General features: G+C 39.4%; 1 long non-coding RNA gene across 2 annotated transcripts in view; it reads right to left on the bottom strand.

Annotated features, from left to right (window-relative positions):
- Positions 1-465: 465 nt before the first annotated feature.
- Positions 466-21,975, bottom strand: part of LOC121140340 — a 40,113-nt gene continuing 18,603 nt past the window's right edge. For both annotated transcript variants that reach the window (XR_005877125.1, XR_005877126.1), the window contains exons 2-3: positions 8,686-8,772; positions 466-4,578 (exon numbers count right to left, since the gene is read on the bottom strand). This is a non-coding gene — a long non-coding RNA (uncharacterized LOC121140340). The remainder of the gene's footprint in view (positions 4,579-8,685; positions 8,773-21,975) is intronic.

The raw sequence follows: 21,975 nt of genomic DNA, 5'->3' as shown, positions 1-21,975 counted from the left end.
TATGTTTTGCCCAGCAGACACAGAAATGTTTGCTTGTTTCGACTTATTTCTTATAATTTCATTCACGTTTTCCCAGGTACAGCATTCTAAAAATATATAATTTTAACCTTTTATCCCATATAGTTTATTCCATAGTAGTAGCTTTGTATTGGTTTGGATTATTCTATCAAATTTACATTAGTTGACTGTCAATATTCCCTACTACCACTGTTCAATTTCTGTCTTTTGCATATTTCCAGAGGGTCCCTTGTTTCTGAAGCACCCAATTTCACATTAGGATGTTTAGTTATAGGTACCAGTTTTCCCGAATATTCCAACTACATTCATCCAATTCATGTTTGACAATTCTTAGCAAAAAAGAAATTAATGCAAGCAGACCATTACTGAGAAACTTTGATGACACTCACAACAAAAGTAACCACATTCTACATCGGCAATCCTCAAAGAAAAGGTCACTAAACACCATCTTTTTATATTTTTTATTAAATATTTTCCCGAATTTTCTTCATCTTATGACACATTCACAATGATCTTTTAAGGAATTAAAGTCTTGCATTTTGATTACCTCTTTTTAACATTTACCAGGAATAACAGAGAAGACATTGTTTGACATTGAATTTCTGTTAACCATGTCCTTCCCTGGAGCATAGTTGTACACATTGTTTCAGAGCTAACATAATGGGGAATATTTTCAAAGAAGGCTGTGTTTCAAGCCAGATGGTTTATCTGCTGAAACAATTCTCCCAGTAGAGAAATAGTGGCTGCACAGTTGCAGTAGTGTTCATAAGCCCAGTGCAGTAGATTCATTTGGCACCCACATTTTGGAGTCAAACAAAAGTATGGTTTGTGTGAATCGCAGACTCAGATATTCATGACTGAAAAGGAGTTCTCTGAACTGTGTGTTGTGCGTTATTGCAAAGACTGGGATATGTTTACATCACAAACACAATATGAAAATAGGATAAAATGTTCAAGTATACATTAGTAGTTTCACCTATACAGTGCAAAGGGGTGATGTTGTTAGGATAAATGCCTTAGAGATTACCATGGTCTGACTCAAGGAAAGCCAAATTGCCATTACTTGTAAGAAAAGCAAATATACTACCAAAGTTGAAGCCTATTGCATCTTCTAGCACTTGAAATGAAAAACATTAAATATGTATGGTCTCTTGGGCAAAGACGACCCATGGTCTCTGAATGATGGGGAATGACACAAAGCAGTTAGTGATGCTGCCGCATACTTCTCCCGACCTCCTCACAGAGCTCTCTGTTTTTTAATCTTTACTCTCAAGGGTGCCTTAAGCAGCGTCTTGGTGGCTCACTGAATTGGCTTCTCTAGCCCACAATGGTCCTCGGGTGTCTGGTGATGCATGTTGGGAATCATATCCTTTGTCACAGGAACAGTCACTGTCCATATTTTAAAAATAAAACGGAAGAGGTTGAGAACTCCAACAGGGGGTTGCCATGCCCTGGAATGTCTCTAGCATGTAGAGGGATGGGAAAATCCCTGAGATTCCAGAGATTAAAAAATAGCACATGGGAGGTTCTAAATAAAGAAATTCTTGGGTATGTTGGGGAAGTTGGCACCAACCTTGCAGGTCTCTCCCTCACAGACTATTTTTGTTTCAGTTAGCCAGAAGGCAAGTGCCATAATGGACATGCATGGATGTGCCCTTCTGTGCTTAAAGAACCTAATGAATATTAGTGGCATTCTACTTGGAAAATGAGATACTTTTAACATTTATGATTCTCCACTAATTTATTTTTATACGCCTATAGCTATATATGTATATAAGATACATCTTATGTCTCATTTATTCTATTAAAACAAATGATGCTATCTACTTCAAAACTTTAGGAAGAAAAACACACATACTTGTAAAATTCTGAATCTACAGAGTGAGGCTTAATTTGAAGTTACACTTTAATTAGCACATACAAACACAATTTGTGCACTGTAACAACCAAAACATAGGAAAGGAAAATACATAAAGCACAATATCCTAAAATTCACAGGTTGTTTAGAAGACTCGAGAACCCTGTACACACCTACATATCAGTGTTAAACTGGGTAGGAAACATTCAAATCAGAATTCAAACAAATGATTGAGACATGTACTAAGATGAAAGTCTTTATGTCTCTGTTTCCAAAGCAGCACCTCCAGGCAATCAGATAGAAATATAAACATCTAATAATGGCCTGCATCTCTTGGGAATCCTAAACACCGGCCTTCCTCTTTAGTCTCCTGCACACCACATCTTGACTTTCCTGAGTGAGGAGTGGACTTTCAATGCAGCCATTTGATTTGCTCAAACTAACCCAATTGTGGGGGGTTGTAAATGGCTGCTCTGGCGCTGGTTCTCATTTTTCTACTTTTCTTTGTATCCTCTTATGAATATCCTCAACTAACAGCAGACACATCATGGGATGTTGTAACATCAAATTCCAGCTTACACTCATAAGAGAACTTTGCAAACATTTTTATAAGCAATCTAATAGTACATATCTAAGACAAAGAAAAATCCTTTCAGCCAAATACCTAATGTAGCCAATTTTTCTGAGTAATTAATGCCATATATCCCTTAAGTACAAAGTCCTAAATACCAGGAGAACCGTCGAATGCTGAGCACTTAAGTATACAACTGGATGGCTTTCTCACAGCACATCATTTCCAACGATTTCACCAAGAAGAAACCAGGGCTTATATTTTTCCTACGTTTTGGCAGACAGTGTTACCAAAACTATACATATGAAATAAGGGAAAGGAGGTGAAAGACTCTTTGAAAGCCAAGTCAGGGCCATTTAAATACTTGTAGCTTCATAAGTGAATTGCATATATCTAATACGTGAACAAATGTAGCCATTCTCAGAGCTTACTTAAGTGATCTTAATTGTTTGCATGGCAACAAGGTGGAGTACAATTAAGGTTTATAAATATTACATGCAAATGAAGACAAGACTGGTATCTTGATAAATTGGTGTATTTGAAATATGACTTTCCTGAGGAAAAAAATAACTTCATGTTTAAAATGGAAAAAGAAAATTAAGTTCTTCAGCAATGTTGTGTAGCCTTAAAGAATATTCAGAAAATCATGTAACTGATGAGAGTTGGGAATAGGTCTTAATTATTGCCATTGGGGTAGCTGTAATAGTCCAAGGTAGTAAGCTTTTCCTTCTCTCTTTCTCTTCTCTCTCTCTCTCTCTCTCTCTCTCTCTCTCTCTCTCTCTCTCTCTGTCTGTCTCTCTCTCTCTCTCTCTGTGTGTGTGTACACATACCTGTGTATACTTTCATGCATATGTGTATGTATCTGCTATTGGACCTAGAATTTGATACATGCTAGGCAATAACTCTACACTGTTATTGAACCTAGAATCTCATGCGTGCTAGACAATAACTCTATACTGAGTGTAATCTCTAGACCCTACCTTAAAATTTTTTTCACTGAAAACAGTGAGGCATGTATCACAGTTTACCACTTAAAAGGAAAAATCTAAGACAAAATAAAGACAGAAGAGTGAGCGTACAAGAAAAGACATGAGATGTGAGAAGGCAGGAAGAAGCCAGCTCAATAGATCAGCTTTATTGTTGGCTGATTTCTTGGATGGACCACAGTGATTGTGCATTCCTAATACTCTCTGTGAGAACCTTCCAATAAAAGGGGAAACCAAATTTTATCTCCTCTATTATGCTCATGCTTCCCTTCCTAGATCACATGTTCAGAACCAGTGTGGTTTCCAGCAGGGCCGCCTCAGGCTGCACAGGTCTGCCAGGGTCTTCCTGGTCAGGGATGCTTGCACTCTCATTTAGCCTTCCCTACTCTCGCCAAGTGTGCAATAGCCACAGAACAGAGCCACGCTTTTTCATATGTGCTAACGTTTCCAGGTGGCCTGTTTGTGTTATGGTTGTGCCTGGCCTCAAAATAAAAACAAATTGACAATCCCTCACCTCTTCCAAGCCAGTGCCAAATTTTAAATAAAATGTCTAGTGGTGATTTATTGCCAATGCAGACTGCCAGACTGGCATCCTGTCCACTCATAAGCAGACAAATCAGCAAAAGCTATGTCAGCCTTGCCAGGTGCCCTAAGTATATTCTAGAAACATTCCAAATATCATGTTTATTCTGTTACCAGCCTTCAAAGTCGTGTATACTGAGAAATAAGATCTCTAGATGACCTTACTGGCTTAATAAAGTGGTCGTTCTTCCTTTAGGGACATCCGAGGACCATCCACATTCATTTTCCCTAGATGGCAAACTGACTTTCACACCATGCAAAGAAACAAAACCAAAAGAAGTTCTTTCCTCCAAGTAATTTCAGGTCAAGGATGGGTTTCCTATCACTTCCCCAGGGAACAAACACCTGCCTAGCAATTCACAAGAGATGCTTCTCTTCCTTATTCTTCATCATAAATAACAGCACCCCTAAGTGTACATTTCTACATGCTGATTTAGGCCATACGGGGCATTATCCATCACCACTGTTCCCCAGCAATCTGATCTATCACTGCCTCAATGCCGTGCGTTTGAGGCTTGTACTGCACCCATCCTTCTTCCTCTCCAGGGCTTGCAGTAGTATATCTAGACAGAAAAGAAAAGAACCTGAAGTTGTCACTTGCCATTTCTCTAAGATTACAGAGAAGCTGGGCTAGCACACAAACTGCCCTTACCATCTTACTTAAGCTATCCAAGTACCTACTTACCAAGTCAGGGAGAAGAACTCTCCCCAGGCTCATCTCCTTGCCTCTATGTCACTTGTACACAAACCTCAGAACTGTCTATATTTCATCAGCCATTGTCTACATGTATTATTTAATAACCTGTTTAACAGCATGCCTAATTACAAACATTTATTATAGAATTCAATTCTAAAAGTGTATAAGAATATGCTAAATTGTTTCTTACCTAAAGTTTTAATGAGAGTATAATACCTTCAGCCCATATGCTTCAAGAACGTTATCCTTAATTATGTAACATGGGTATTTTACTGATATCTGTTAACTGCTTGAGCAGCTGTGGTTTTCTGCTATTTTGCACAGCTCAGGAGGAGCAGTGAGTTCAGTTTCCCCTTTTTGGGGGTTGCAAAATCCATGCCCCAAACAGGTGTGTGCAATCACGAACCACAGTGATGAGCCCAAACTGCTGCCTTTCTAAAAATTCCACCAGCCGGTGACACACGCTGCTCAAGGTTGCACAACCTTGTTTTCCACCAGCTATTTTGATGATTCATTCCCCCATGGGGAGGTGAACTTCAGCCATTATTTCTCCGCTCCTGTTTCTGATAATTAGAGAAATCACTTCCTCATTTGATGATCTCTCTCTTCCTCTCACTCTCCATCCCTTCCTCTGTCCTTCTTTAAAATTAATTGACCTTTTAGAAGGTGGTGTTCTCTTCTCCATAGACTTCAAAGAATAGGAGAGGTAAAGTGTGAGCGAGTTCTCTCTCTCTCTCTCTCTCTCTCTCTGTCACACACACATACACTCTCTCTCACTCTCTCACTCACTCACACACTCAGAACTCTTTAAGTCGTCAATCTGCTGCAGTAACCATACCTTCACAACAAGTAAATCATTCATTAAAAGCACCTATCAGTATTCAGACCTATGAGCCTGTGCAGTCCACTTCCAAGCAGTGACTTTGCAAAGCTGCCCGCTGTGCTGAGGGAACTTGGTGGCATTGTCACCTGAGCCTCCTTCATGTCGTTTCAAATATCAAATGCAGAAATCACCTTAACAAGAGAGATTCTCACAAACGTCAGTGGTTTATTAGAGCCATGTCTGCTGACAAGCGACTCTAGTCTTCTTAGAAGCAGAAGTAAAGTTGATGATTAAATGACAAAATTTAAGTCTGTAAGAACACATCGATGTACAGCAAACCTCAGACCTTTTCAGCACAGGCAAATGACACTGGGCAACAGGGTCAGCCAGAAGAAGCCAATATTCTTTCAGAAATGTTCTTACAAAACTTAGACAATACAATTTTACCTTCCCATCTTGATTTTTCAAGAAAATGAGGAACTCCAATTAATGTTCTTTTCCTTGTTGAACAACAATTTAAAGTTCAACAATGATACATTTTGGGAATTGCTTTCTTAATGATGCCTAAATAGGCACAAAAGTACATCAACCACTTCACATTTCTCTCAGTATTTTTGTACTGGAAGTGGTGTTCACAATAGCAGTACAAACTGTGGAGTCTGATAATCCAAACACAAGGTGTTATTTTTAACCACATACTGTCCCCTTGAGCGAGCGACAGGAACTTTAAGAATGCCAGCTTTCTCATCTGTAAGTGTGGAAATAATAGAAGCCTCACCCAGTGCACAGGTGAAATAGTGTTTTTCAAATGCCTCAGTCACAGTGCCGGATGCATAATGGCTGCTGAGTGACGCTTCCCTGACATGTTATCATTCGCAGTCCTTTTCACCCAGAAGGGGTGTCCCTCTCGCATTACCAGAACCTGGTACAGCATGTAGTCCATGGTGAACGTTAACAGGTACATATTGAACCAGGACAAATGCATTCTTCTGAACATATGGAAAATCTTAAATTGCAGATGGAATGTTAAAGGTTTTCAATGGAATTACTGTGAAATTAGTTCAGGGACAAGTGTGGTTTGACTTAATTCATAATACACCCAAAGCTTGCTATTAACCAAAACAATAATATCATTATATATTGTCTCTCAAACAATTCATCCCTATGACATCCTCCCCTCCTTCTACTCTTCCCAATTTCCCTCCACACCTCCTCTCATCCCCAGATTCACTCCTCCTCCATTTCCCTTCAGAAGAGAGCAGCCTCCCAGGGTTATCAACCAAACACAGCATAACAAGTTACAATAAAACCAGGCACAAGCCCTCATATCAAGATTGGACAAGAGGAAAGTAGGAGTGGGGGGTGTTTCTGACTTTTTTGCCTCTCCTGGGCATTTTTCCTTGCACTGGGTTACTTTGTCCCCACTCCTACTGTTAGCAGCCCCACAAGAACACCAAGCTACACAACCACAGCATGTATGCAGAGGGCATGGCACAGGCCAATTCAGTCTCTTTGATTCCCTGAGCCCTGCTTAGTTGATTCTGTGGGCCGTGTTCTCCTGGTGTCCTCAACCCCTCTGGCTGCAGAGATGGGGAGGAAGGATTGTAAGAGTCACTATATATTCTAAAGTGGCTGATTTCTTCCTTTGTACTTTTTTGTTCTTTATATATATATATATATTAAGAGGTTTTTTGCTATCAATGAGAAATTATTTCCCTAGACATATTCACAAACATTAGGTGAGTAGGTGACTTTAGGTGGATTCGGTGGATAAGATAGCAGAAGTCATAGGTTAGGGCCAGATGGGGAGGTGGTGGGAGGAGAGTCCTAGATAGGAGGAACACTCAGCCACCACTTCTATAATTCTTGGTAGCTGTAGGGGTGTGGACTCCATAAGGGTGGTGGAACACTGAAGCAAAGTCACACTTCCCCAAACGCAGAGGCAGTGGGGTGAAGACTCCTGTCTCAACCTGCCCCATATACAAACCTGGGCACTCACACCTCACAGCTCAGCCATGGGAGTTAAGGCTGTCTGTACTGGACTTCAATCACACTATCAATCAAACACATTAATACATGTCGTGTCATCATCATTTTATTTCCCCATACTGTCATGTGTCTCTACCTTTGACTATGTTTCAGAAATCATAAGACTCTTTAAATAACTCAAAGATGAGGCAACCTTAGGCTTAATAGACAACTAAACAAGGTGTCATTTTTTTAATCTGAAGCTATTGTTGCCTGTGCATCAATTTACAGGTAGAAAATTGAGTTGTTTCTTTCAAGCAATATCACACTACAAATTGTTAACGGCTCCACAACAACCAACAGTCAAGGGTACTGGACCTTGATGGATCTCCAGTCAGCATCAAGATAAGAACAAGAAATGCCTAGGAGAACATGAATACATTCCAAGATGGACGGCTGACGTTCTTAGAGCTCTTTAAAAATGGAGAGACAATAACAAAAGAAACCCGCACAGGTATCCTCAACTCTTCCTGAAGCTGCTCACTGCTTAACGGTGCTCATCTTGCTTCTGGAACACCTGGTTACAGGGACATTAAAGGCCATCTTCAGTTTACATAGGTGCCCTCTGAAAAGAGTGTGCTCTGTCATGGCGCTTAGAGAAAGGAGAATTACAAACAAGGAACAGAAACTGCGGACTTTTTTTAAATCTTAGGTTGGAATCCCATGACCCAAGATTTTGCAAGTCCTGAAGGAAATTCAACTCAGGCAATGAAGAGTCTTATGATACAATACCCTGCAATCTGCTAGTGCTTAAACCCCTGATTCATAAAGGCAGAGAGAGAACCAGTAAAACAGACACAACTCAACTCACCTGACAATTCATCATCCTGCTTCTTCCACCTCATAGTTTGGTACCACTCTCTTAGAAACCCTCTCATCCATTGTTATGTCTGTGAGTTGCATTTGGGCAAAGACAGAATCTTATGCTTCCCTGACACACCAACTTCTGGTATAGAAACGGACTCAGATGAGATACTAGATATTTGTTAAATCAGTTAATTAAATGACAGATATATAGCAATGTTTTTAAAGGGGTTTGTCTGTGACATATTTTTCAATTCAGCAACAAGTAACATGTAGGAATATCATATATAGTATAGCAAGGAAAGTTGAATGTCTTACACAGAATCTTGGGGCCAGGTTTCTTTCCCATGCCCATTTTGACATCTCCTGCAGACTGTGGTTCATCAGGGGTTGTCTTGGTTGAATCTTAAAGATTAGAAATGAGAAAAGAATAGCATGGTAAGCCCTGGAAGCTTCATCCTCATAGCCTTAAAATTTCTGCTCTGATGGTACCATCGACCTCCTATTAACCATCCCTCTGAAAATAAGAAACACCTTCTCCTGTTTTTTTTTTACCCCATCTCAGTAAGATAACTTCTATCGTTTGTTATTCATACCAAAATACATAGGCACTATTAACTTCTCTTTCTCCCTAATTCATATCTAAGATCAATTAGGAGATCCTTTTGTACCTATTTCTAAAATATCTCTAAATTCAGTCACCTTTTGTTGCCTCCTCAGCAAACTTGGTACAAGCCAACACTGTGTTCATGTAGGTTTTAGAAATAAGTCATATCAAGTCCTTGCCCCCTGTAGTCCACTCTTGTAGGAGAGGCGGGGCGACACACTTTAGTCATCATCCATACCATTCCTTCAGTGTGAGTTTTGGAAAGCACACAGAGGGGAAGATCGTATTCTTTCTATGATATTATAGTTCATAGATTACCTGTATCCTCCAAACTGCCATACCCATTGCCTGTCTGAACTCTCTAATGAATCCTTCATCTCTCTGCTCCAGGAGCACATTCTAGGCACCATTCCTAATAAACTATGGTTAAGAGTACTGACTGCTCTTGCAGAGGACCCTAATTTGGTTCCCAGCACCCATGTTGGGTGGCTCACAGCTACCTATAACTCCAGCTCCAGGAGATAGATATATCTGGTCTTGCACTCAGATATACATACATATGCAAAATTTAAAGTAACAAAATAAATCCTTAACAAAATATATAAAGAGAACTTAAGAAGTCAGCTACATTAATTTAAAAGCCAAATACATTCCCTTCATGGAACAATAATCCATCTAGAAAATATTATGGCATGGGGAAAATTCTATTAAAATATAAAAAAATATGAAATATTGCAGAGGAAATTTTTAAGTCATAAAAATAAAATGTTCAAATGCTATTAATAAAGGTAAAGTAGCTTTAAACTCACTAACATAGATCATTCTTAAATTATCAAGAATACTTTTGCATTCACCAAAATTCAGGGAACTACCAGGCAACAAGGACTCAGCCATGAACAGCAAGTAGTATCCCACAGCACTAAGCATTCAAGTAGTTCCAAAAGTAACTCACAGGTCTTTTTCCTCCAATACAGCTCTAGCCCATTGGCCCACAACTGAGAATGGCACTAGAATCTATGTACAGTAAGGTGTTTCCTTTTGACACTGTTCTTTGTCTTGCCACACAAATCAAAGCCACCAACAAACACCATCAACTTTCTTGCCTGAACATTTCTGAAGTGTGCTTCCTCTCCACCACCACTGCCAATACCTGAGCCTGTCATCATCTCTCTGCATTGTCTGCCTCAACTTCTCCTAAAGGGTAGATATCCTTTATGAAAGACTTCGAAATGACTCTTCATCATCCAGATCTTAACAAAAGCATCAGTGCTGTGGAGGGAATATGCATACAGGATGACAGGTTCTCTTCCTGTCAAAGAGCCATTCGACTCTAACTTGCTGATGACTGAGTCATACTGTGGTGGTACGATGACCCAATCACCTTTGTTCTCTCCTGACAGCCTATATGCACTATTAGGATAGGAAAACTACCTACGGGTCTCCATGTGCTCTAGTGTTTGGCACAGGAACTGATGTACAGTAAGTGTTCAATAGAACATTTTTAAGTTCAGTACTGCCTTTAAACTGCATACAGGTGGGACCCTACAATTCCTCCGTCACCTAGATTCGCACTCTATACAAAGTTCACAAACATACACATATACACACATAAATATATGTGTATACACACAAATAATAGAAGAAAAGAATGTGTGAATACATTGCAATGTGGCTCTCAGTAGCTTGACCATATAACAACAAAATGCACAACCTGTAAACCTTTTCTTATACTTAATGCCTTTCTGAATTCAGGGTAATGCTCCTTCTCAACTCCTGTCCTAAATCTCAAAGCAAGAAGTAACTCACTGGTTGAGGATTACTAGAAAGGAACTCTTGATTCAAATGAGAGTAAACTGTACAATTAAGTAGGATGAAAGGCAAATTAATCATCTTGGTAGATCCTTACTTTCAGACAGTATGATGTAAGAGGTTCTTGCAAAGTAAATATACTTTCAAAAATTTTTCTAGCATCATTTTGCTTCTATTCAGGTAACAATTCACAAACCAATGCATGAGAATTTTCGCACCTCAAGATGGTAAAATTTAAGCCAACTCAAGATTAACATGGTTTAGGTAAACAGACACTCCTCATGAAATGTGGCACTAAAATGTTTTAGAGTAATTTTTAAGTGTATATCAAAATTTGACATCTCATACCCTGGAACTGAAATACATCCTTCCTAATTGGTTCTTCCACGTCCTTGCTCTGAGACCTCAATTGTGTTTCTTATGCAGAGTCACCCAATAAGAAAGCTTCATCATCTGTTTGTACCAAAATCTTGGGAGACTGAGGCAATGAGCACTATGAGCATGAGACTGCCACATTCACCACCTAACTGGAGCCTAGGAATGAATATTCATAATCAATACTATGGAGCACGGTAGGTGGCTGGTATGAGCGATCCCCCACCACTCATGGAGAAGATGGGGAGTGGTGGCTCGCATCTGTAAGCCCAAAGCAAAAGAAGTGGTGACAAAAGGATTCCTGGGTCCCTGAACCTTCCTGTTCAACCATTCTCCTGAATTGGCAAGTTTCAGGTTCAGTGAGAGACCCTGTCTCAAAAATCAATTGAAGAGCAATCACACCACACACACACACACACACACACACACACACACACACACACACACACACATGGGGAGGGTGGGGTAACATGATTTTCTTTAACAACTTCAAGGGAGTGTTTGGATTCTGTAAGACGCAAATTTCGTTTTGAAATTTCACAAGTCCCCAAAGATGTTTGTACTAAAATGTAATTTTTTTTCTCTTTTTTATCAAATGAAGTGTTTTGAGCTGTGTTTGCCCATGTCTTCTCACGGAGCTGTAATTCTGTTTAACTCAGCTCTGTCTATAGTTGGATATCAGCATTTGCACTGCTGTTGGAGCTCTTCCGTTACGTCTCATCAGGGATTGGCAAATAGTGCTTAGGTATTTTAAATATGTGAAATTCAGTTCAAAATCAGATTGATGTCCGTATAGTAATTTAACTGAGAGTCATGGCTGTAGCCCGCAGAGATGGAGGTGTGATCAGATTGCGTCTGAGCAGAAAAAGGTAAAGGGATGCTTGCACAGCATGTTTGCCTTCCCCACTTACAGGATAGCTACAAAAACTGCAGGTTAAAATTGCACAACAAAGTAAGGCATAAATTACATGAAACCTTGTATTTCACATGCATTTCCTCACTTATTCCTGTAATAGAATCGCCCTTATCACCTGAACTCAGAGCTAACCGTCCCCAACAGTGACATAAAACTTCAGTTTGGATTTTTTGCAAAGCACACAAAACCTCAGCAGGTGGAGACCAAAATTCCCATGTATGTAAGTTTAATGTGATGTGATCATTACTATACAATGAATCCTTGCCCACATTTCTGGATGGCTCTTGCTATTGCGGGAGGCCTTAATCCTGTAGCTGTAACATTTACAGCCTCATTGACAGAACCACCAAATCAGAACATTCCCTCTCCGACGCTGTTAGTGGCTTTGATGTTAGAGATGAGCTGCTCTTTTGCATTGTTTCTTTTGGGTCCCCAACCACTTGTTTTTTGGAGTTGCTTTTTTTTTTTTTGGTCTCAAAACCAGTCTCCTACTTTAATTTCTCCTCTAACAAAAATCTTAAACTCATGCTTCAGGCTTGAAAAATATTTTTATATTTTTAACACAGAAATGGAATGTTAGTTCTGCTTCTGGGAAAGCACTGTAAGAAAGAAAACTAAGGCAATGTGGTGATGCTCATCAAGGCAGGGTCTCCAAAAGAGAAATGCTGAAGATGACCTCAATGTCCAGAAAGATGGAATCACACACACACGCACACACACACAAAGGTTGACAGCCATTAAAAGGCATGATCCTGCAAGCTGGCACATAAAATTATTCACTACATCTACGGAAAGCAAAAGCAAAATAAGTGAACTACTACGTTCTTCCGATTCTGCAAAGCAGATTCAGGAGCACTGTTGTGCACAGATGTGGCAGTCAGTCCACTTCGTCGCAATGACCCCAAAAGGAATACATTCATCATGTGCGTAGAAGAGCCAGGGACCTGAATGGAAGAGGGCACGCCCACTCATCCTATGCCCTGAAGAGTTAGGCTTCCTTCATTATTTGAAGCAATCTAAGGTTCCACTGAATCAAATTTGACTTTTCCTCCTCTAAAGTTTCTGGTATTCAGTCTCAGCTGGAAACGCTAATGGAAAAGAACTACTTTCTCCCTAAGTCCACGCAGGAAGCATAGAAGTCCTACACACAAGTGTATGACTTCTGCTCTCTCAAGCAGATCTTCAATGCGAACAGCTTAAATTTGCCTCAGGCAGCTCTGTATTTTGATTTTAAGGTGCCTCCTTTTGTTGATCTGAATGAGAGCAGCCATGATGGCAAGCTTAAAAAGAGAGGAAGCAGAGGTGGGGTTCAGCTACCAGAAAACATAGAAAGTGTAGTCCAAGGTCTTTAAACACATCAGCAAGAAGACGGTGGCCCACAGGCAGTTCTCTCACTGAAGGGAGTGGCTTTCTACCTGAACTGACTATGCCCTAATTTCCCCTTTCTCTTTGAAAAGGAACTTTTTCTTATCACCTTTAGGATCTTTTTGTCTTTACTGTGATGATATTTTATTTTTAAATATTCCCATAAAACAAAAAAAATATTCACTGCATGTTGTTAACAAATTAGACCAGATTTTTAAATTGTATTATCCATATGTTTCCAAGCTTATAAATAAATGAATATCTAAGCAATAAAAGGTTAACCCCTACTATTTTATTTTTACTTATTTCCAAGTTTCCTAGAATCCCCTCAATGGACATGTTATTTAGAAGCATATCATGTATACACAAATGGAGAGTTTTGTATCTTTCTCTGGAACTTACAACATCTAACTGGTGTCATCAATTCCTAAGCAGAATGAAGCAACTTATCCTGTAAGACTCGACCACTGTTCAGTGTAGGAAGGACAGTTATCTGAAATACTCAGACTCTGCCAGGTCAGAAAAATGAGAATTACTCAAACTCCTGATGCTGACACTGAACTGTGTCTACCCTACAGCAACCAGCCAAGTGCTGACACTTCAATTACAAAGGCCCTGTCAGTTCCTGTTGGCTCAGATCCTCCTTGGACTTGTTCTAGTCTAATTTAAGTCAGTGTTCTTTTTTTAAGCTGTACACATACCTTAGCTCTTTCAGTAATGTTTTGACTACATTGGTGGTATGGAAACCCACCAATAGTCACCCTCCCATGGTGAGTCTACCTGTAGATCTAATTAATATTGGTCAATTCACTGGTTCTCAGATTTTGAAATTTTATGCACTGGCCTATCTTTAAAAATAAATAAATAAGAGCTCTCCTTCTGTTCCCACCTAAATTTTATTTCTTTTTTAAGAGGCATGATTTCAAACAAGCAGCATCTCAAGAAAAAGTGTTCTGGGCATCACCATCCAATGGAAACATCCCTTAGCAAAAGTCATCCCAGGGACTCCTCTGGAAAGCCGTTCCTTGCAAATGAAGATGGTTTGATCATCAACTAAAAGTTTTATTTAAAAAAATGAGTTAAATCAAAAAGACTTCTTTTTGTTCCCATAAAGCCAACATATTCCAAAGAAGAACCAAGCACTTCTCTACATGGTAATTTACTTTTAAACTTTTAGCTCTTCAAAGCTAGAAGGATGGTTTAGCACTTTTGATCAAGACCCCCTGAATGTGGGTGTCAGTGAGGAGGCCTAGGTAATCTATTGAGCCTTCCGCAGCAGATCAGTACCCGTCCCGAGTATACACACGGACTTTGGACTCCCATCCAACAATGTGAGGTGCACTCTCACCCTGAACTCTTGGGGAAGGGTCTAGGCCCTGCCCTGTATGAAATGACAGACTATGGACACCCCCATAGAGGGCCTCACCCTCCCTGGGGAAATGAGGGGATAATGGGGGGATTGGGGGGAGGGCACGGGAGGAGGGGAGGGAAAGGGAGAGGGTCCTGGAACTGACTTGTGAAGCAACCTTGTTTCTTATCTAAATTTAAACTGAAAAATAAAAAAAAGAACACTGTCTATTCTCCCAGAGGAGCCTTGTTCAATTCTCAGCACCCACATGATGAATCACAACCATTTGAAGCTTGAGTTCCAATGGAACTGACACCCTCTTCTGGCCTCCCCAAAAACCAAGCATATATCACAGAATACTTATAAACATAAAGCAAACCAAATTTAAAAGAATTTTACCAATATTTCATGGGCAAGGAAAACAGGGCTGGGTTTATAACCCAGTGATAGAATACTTGCTTAGCATGTGCAAAAGCCTTCACTACGAAGCACAGGAAAAACAAAAAGTAGGAGGGTGTTCAAAACCTAACTTTTTTAGTACTTACTGTCTACCAGTACAGACATTGAGGTCTTGAGAAAGCTTGCTAGGTAATTTTCTGAGTAAGTTTAGATTACTTGCTGGGCACCAGAATGCACTTCTGTCTTGGTTTGGAACCCATTACATATTATCAAACACACAATAAACTTATATTACCGACAAATGTGAATATATATAAAACCAAGGGATTTAGTGGAGTTTTTCCTGATTGTTGCTACATGTTGATCTTCACACAATAAATGATCCTAAATATGAAAAACTTAAATCTCAAATCTAAATTTCATTTCTGTTGCAATAAAATCTGCTCACCAGGAACTGAATCTTCTTCCCCAATCTCTTAATATTTTCAAAGCCACCTGGATCACCCATGCTGAATTTCTGGCTAAGTCCAGGCTTACTTATCATCGAGTAGAGGGCATGTAACATGGATTAATCATGGACTTTTGTCTGTTTCAAACTCATCACGTAGCAGTTTAAAGGTAATGCAAGTTTTAACAAGAACCAAGGAGCAAAAGAAAACAGAGGCAAAATGAAAGTAGATTCCCTACAGACATTTGGTTTCAGCTAATGGGCTTTAGGTAGCTCATGGACAAGGGTCAACATTCATAATCATGTTTTTTCCAGCTCCCTAATCCAAATCCAAAGGTAGTGGTTTCTTTTATGAATATTTTATCAGACAAGAATAAATGCAACATTTTATTTGGATTACACCACTCAGAGAAAGGGGGAAATAGAGAAAGGCCAATAAATCTTAAAGAGTTAATTATTTATACAGAGAAAATTTACTTTCTATGTTGTGACTTGTTTTATTGGTACACTGCAGCTCAATTTAGATTAAGAAGCAAAAGGATTATTGTTTCCCAACAGAGATGTATCATAAATAAATACAGCATATTTTGTATTTGCCCTAAACAATCTGAAAATCTTCAGAATAAAGAGGGAAATACGTCCTAAAAATTCTTTGTTTTTAACTCTTCATCTAACAACTATACTGAGTATCAAAAATGTATCAATAATGGCTATATAAACAAAACCAGAACAATGATATTAACAATGGATGAATTAACTTGGAAGGAAGAAAATTTCACCCCTCAACAAAGAAGTATAGGCAAATATTGACTGATGGGAGGAGAATTCAAAAATGCAGAGTGGTCAGCCCTGAAGCCATATGCACACAAACAAATACACTCAGAAGGTTGTACTTACATGTGCATACACATACATGCATTTATATGTAACAATAACAAAGAATATGAGGCTTTCAACTTGAGGAAAGGAATGGGGAAAAAGATGTTATTCAATTCCAGTTTTTAAAATGTGCTTTGTTTTTAAAGAAAAAATGTAGTAGTCGGGCTAATCAGGGCAGAATCTTTGCCTAAGAGATTAGGCCAATGGGAAGGCTGTTGTCATAATTACCCCGCCTTTGCTCATTGTTTATCTTACCAAAAATAAACAAAGTGCAACATCATTCTGTGAGGAAGAATATACCAGCATCTATTGTAACTCTTTGGGCCTGTCATAATCTGAACTGTGGGCTTTTAGAAATCATTGCCTGAGGTAGAGAAAACTGTCAGGAAACAAAGAAATATGTCACCTGGCACAAAGTGTATACACAATCAATATTATTAAATTGGACAGGAGAGTGGATCAATGGATATAAAAATGGATGGGTCTATGGATGGATGGATGGACGGACGGACGGACAGACGGATGGATGATGACTGGGGGAACAACTGTTAAACAAGAGATTATTTGAAGCTATTGGAGACATGCCAAAAGACACATCCCTCCTCAGATCTGTTTAAGTAGTGAAACTTCCTCAAATAGTTACAATTGAATTTAAGTCACAAAATTCTTACAACTTTTGGAAGTTCCTTGGAATAGGAAGGAATTTACTAAATCTTAATTTAAATTGGGCCTTCAAATCCACCACAGGTTATCTTCCCCTTAACTCACTTTTTGCATACATCTTAGAATAAAACATACCTTAAAAGGATTTCCCACATTATCCGGAAGTGGAATAGTCTTTCTCTGTGTATGCTCTTATGTATGGTATGTGTGTTTATCTATGCAGGCATGCACAGACACACACACACACACACACACACACACACACACACACAGAGGCTAAAGGTCAATGTATGGTATCTTCTTCTATCCCTCTCTACCCTCCAGACTTTGTGAAACAGTCTCTCACTGAAGCTTGAGCTTACTGCTTCTCAACAGTAAAGGCCCAGGAAGCCCTAGGAAATCATCTATCTTCTTCTCCAGCACCAAGTCATAAGCAGTCAGCCATTTTACCAACTAGGCCTTCTCTCCAGCCCCTCAGCTTACCTCTCACTCTCTATCCAGGATTATAAAAAATAAAAAAGAACACTCATTGAACCCTAAATACAGACCACTCTTTTGTGTGATTGATTGAAAATCTATAGCTTCACGTGATGCTCACAAGTCTTGTACTTATGTTTGTTTATGCAAAGATCAAATAATTTCTGCATTATGTTCTGAGAACTTCAAAGTAACAAAGACCTCTGTCCCTGTAGAGCTCACATTGTACCTAGAGTGGAGAAAGGAGCCAAGAATAAATAATGACCAAATGGAGTAATAGTGGTATTCTCTCTTTAAGGATGAGAAATTGTTTAAATAATAAAACAATTTCACAGGGAATATATCTGCCATAAACAGAATATGGGAATATTTAAAAACCAGGACTTTGTACATCCAAAGCGTGGTTTATTTTTCTAGGAGTGACACAAAATGTTCCAAGTATTTAAAAGAGGAGTTAGGCTGGCATAAGTGGCTGGGTCATAACTAGCTACATGGGGATAGTGTCAGTCTCCAGGCCTCTAAACTGTTGCCAAGCAAAGCATAGCTTCCCAGTATCCCGCCTCCTGTCATCATGACCTTTGCCTATCATCAAGGCATCGTGGCTGTGCCTCTTTCTACAGTCCCAGCCCATGACCGCCACGGAGGATTGCAAAGATTGTCTCCCCACTCATTATATGAGAACATGTACCTAGTTCTGTCCAAGATGTTGTGACCACTAATGAGCATGTCCCTTGTAGAAGGACACATACTTTCCCTCTTTTATGAAACCTGGACATGCTTCCGAGGCTGTGTGCTCTGCAGCGGGATGTGCTGAACACTGACAAGGAGCAACCTTCAACTGGGCCTGACAGGCAGGACACAGAGAAGGAAAAGAAGCCCTGCACTTTACCAGAGATGTGTAGAAAGTCTTTCCTTCAAGCTGGGCGGTGGTGGCGCACACCTTTAATCCCAGCGCTCAGGAGGCAGAGGCAGGCAGATCTCTGTGAGCTTGAGATCAGCCTTGTCCACAAGTGCTAGTTCCATGACAGCCTTCAAAGCCACGGAGATGCCCTGTCTTGAAAAAAAAAAAAGCAAGTGTTACCTTCAAAACTGACCTTTTGATAACCACACTACAATCCACAGTCCCAGAGAGGCTAAGTAACAAGGAGGTCCCAAGGAGGGACCCAGGGATTTCCCTGGGAAGGGGAAATAGAAGAGATCTCCTGGGTAAACTGAGGGGGAGGGGTGAGAGTGATAGGAACATAAGGAATCAGGTTGGGCAGGTTGGGAGTGGGATGGAGGAAGAGAGTAACAAAAGAGGTGTCTTTATGGGGGGAGAAACCTGGTGCCAGGGAGACTACCAAGAATCCAGAAGGATGACCCCAGTTAAGTCAGTGGAGAGGGTGCCTGAACTGTCCTTCTCCTGTAATCCCATTGGTGATTACCCCAATTGCAATCAGAGAGCCTTCATCTAGTAACTGATGGAAACAAATGCAGAGATCCACAGACACTACAGAATTTTAAAGAAAAGTTGTGGGAAACATGTATTATGAAGTGTTAGTAAGCAAGGAAGGAGATATGATGTCTAACATAGAAATCAAGATGAATATTTGTCCTCTGAGCCCAGGACTGTGTACAATCTAAAAACAATATCTGCTTGAGGTGGTATGTGCTCATACCCCAACTACTCTGGGACTTGGGTCAAGTGCATCATTTATACCTGAGAGTTAGAGAAAACCCTGAGAACATAGTTAAGATCTCATCTCAAAATAATTAATAATAATAGCTCAATATTCACTCTGTTAATGTGTATGTTTCTTTATAGATTTCTTATCAGGTGAGCACTTTCCCAATCAGAAGATAGGCTCCAGGGAGGCAAATGACTTATTTGCCATATGCCTAAATTCCCAAATCTTCGGAAAATCCTTGAAAAGTTGAGATGCAAATCTGAGAGCACTTCTTCTTTACAGAATCAGAATGAGAAGAGGCCTCAGGAACACGAGCGGTGCCACCTGCATTTGTAACTTCCAAATGGAAAGTGAAAAAGGAACAAATGTGGTCTCATTGCTTTCCATCAAGGGAAAACTCCTTACCACAGCAATATTCATTACACAGGTTACCAAACACAGCGTCTCTTTAGAGTTTCTGGAAATGACAGAAAGTATGTACACAGAAGAGAACCAAAAAGACCCCCAATGGTATGCCTGATCTTCCCTATATGTCATAAACAGAACTCCAACTAAAGGGACAAAAAGAGAATTTGGTATCTACGTATACTTAGTTTTTCTTACAATTCCTAATTCTCATTTTTAAGAGTGGCATTGCCACCTTTGCTAAATTTTAGCATTTGATATACAAACTCAGTCTGGCAGGATTACATTAATAACCTATTCCATAATCCTAATTTTAAATATTTCCATGATTCCACCTAGAAATTAAGATGGTTACATAGTAGTGTCCGTTTTATAAAAAAAGAAAGAAAAAGAAAAGAAAAGATAAGACAGAAGCATACCCATAGAGTATGTCTGAAAGTATCTAGGACCTCATGGGTTCTCAAGACCCATGAGAAAACTAAGGTATATATCCACAAGTCACAGATGTCATACAAAATCAATAAGCCAGTACCCATTGAGAATGGGAACACTTCATGCTTTCATTTACTATCTCCAAAGAAATAAAATACAGACTGATGGCAACCTGACAGGAGGAAGAGTTAACATTAGTTTGTAGAACTATGGAACTGTTCTAAATGTCACAGATTATTTCAATGGAGCTAAAGTTTTCTATCCAAATTTCTTAGATAAAAATCAGAAGCCCTCCACACCTTTAATTCAGGGGCAAAAGCTGGTGAAATTCTGTAAGTTCAAGGCCAATCTGGTCTAGAATAGCAAGTTTAAGGTCAGCCAGGGGTACACAGTAAGACCTTGCCCCCCCAAACAAAAAAATAAACAAGAAAACAAACCATTTTCACAATGCATATTACTTTTACAATTAGCCAAAAACATCAACCAAAGAAAGCCAAAAGGCTCACAAACTTGAAGTACTAACAAAACTGGCTACTCAACTAAGAACAATCTACAACATACTTGGAATTCTAAAGTTTTACTTCCTGGATATGGTTTGCACTACTTATGCCATCCATGGTCTGTAGATAGATCTTGGCTTGACACTGTGTCATGTTCTGCACACAATCTTTGGCTAAAATGAAGTTCATATATTGTCTCCACAAATTAGTGTCTTCATAGATTAGTTCATTTGCACAGCATATTGACTTAATGAAGGTATGTACTGGCTAGGTACATGGCCCCACTATTTGCCCTCATTTTAGCTGCTACAAAACAAAACCTTATGGTTGAACAACTCTGCCTTGTTTCTAACATGGTCCCATCAGATATAATAATCAGTTCAGTACATACACATGATATAGAATTTTCAGACTATTTCACATATATTACTTGATATATATTTCATATGGTTATTTTACATATATTCTTGAACAAATGGGTTATGTATTACAGAGAAAGAAATAGAAAAAAGAATATTTAAAGGTTCACTTACTGCACACCTGTTATATTATCTTTGTCTTATATTATCTCACTAGAAACAGCACTGTGGGTAGTATGTCACTCATACAGATAAAAATAATAAAGCTCAAAGTGTCTAGTAACCTCTGCAGAGTTGCCCATTGTTACACAATAAGCAATGCTTGAACTCAGGTAGATCTGGCCCAAAGCTCCTCCCAATGTACTGCTCAGCTAAATCTCACTTATTTCTGCATCCCAACGCTTATTTTTCCTTTCAAAAACCCCTGGTTACTGTCCGACCTGCAGTGAGACTCATTGCAACAGTCCCAATTTACAGGATACACACTTTCACATCAGGTTTTTCCCCTTAATTGGATGTACTTCTTCCTCCCTAACTATGCAAACATTATTCTCCCTCCAAGGGCCATTTTCTACATGAAGTCTCACTTCCTTCTCTCAGTATACATTGCACAATTTGGTTTCTGTGAGCATGTTAGGAGAGGATGATCTTCCTTGTGCTGTTGTATAATTAGATTTCAAGTCTGATAGCAATATAAATTCCTGTGTTGTAGCTCTCCTTGAACTCTGCAGTCCTTTCCTTCGATGTTCACAGCCTTAAGTCACAAAAATGCCTCATGGCTGCTGCAAATGTTATCATTTGACCACTTCGTAATAAATTAGGAAGCTATAGCATGTGCGAAAAATTGGGTTGAACTAGCAATCAAGAGACTTGGTTGGCATTTTACGCCATCAATTAGTTGTGCCAAGTGGGACAAGGGCTATAATAAGAGTGCATCCCACCTTCTGCAGCTATGAAGG

This window comes from Mesocricetus auratus, unplaced genomic scaffold (genome assembly GCF_017639785.1).
Source record: "Mesocricetus auratus isolate SY011 unplaced genomic scaffold, BCM_Maur_2.0 Super-Scaffold_100004, whole genome shotgun sequence".
In the NCBI taxonomy this organism is placed as follows: Eukaryota; Metazoa; Chordata; class Mammalia; order Rodentia; family Cricetidae; genus Mesocricetus; species Mesocricetus auratus.
The sequence above is the reverse complement of the archived record's forward strand: the minus strand, read 5'-3'. Positions and strand labels throughout refer to the sequence as shown.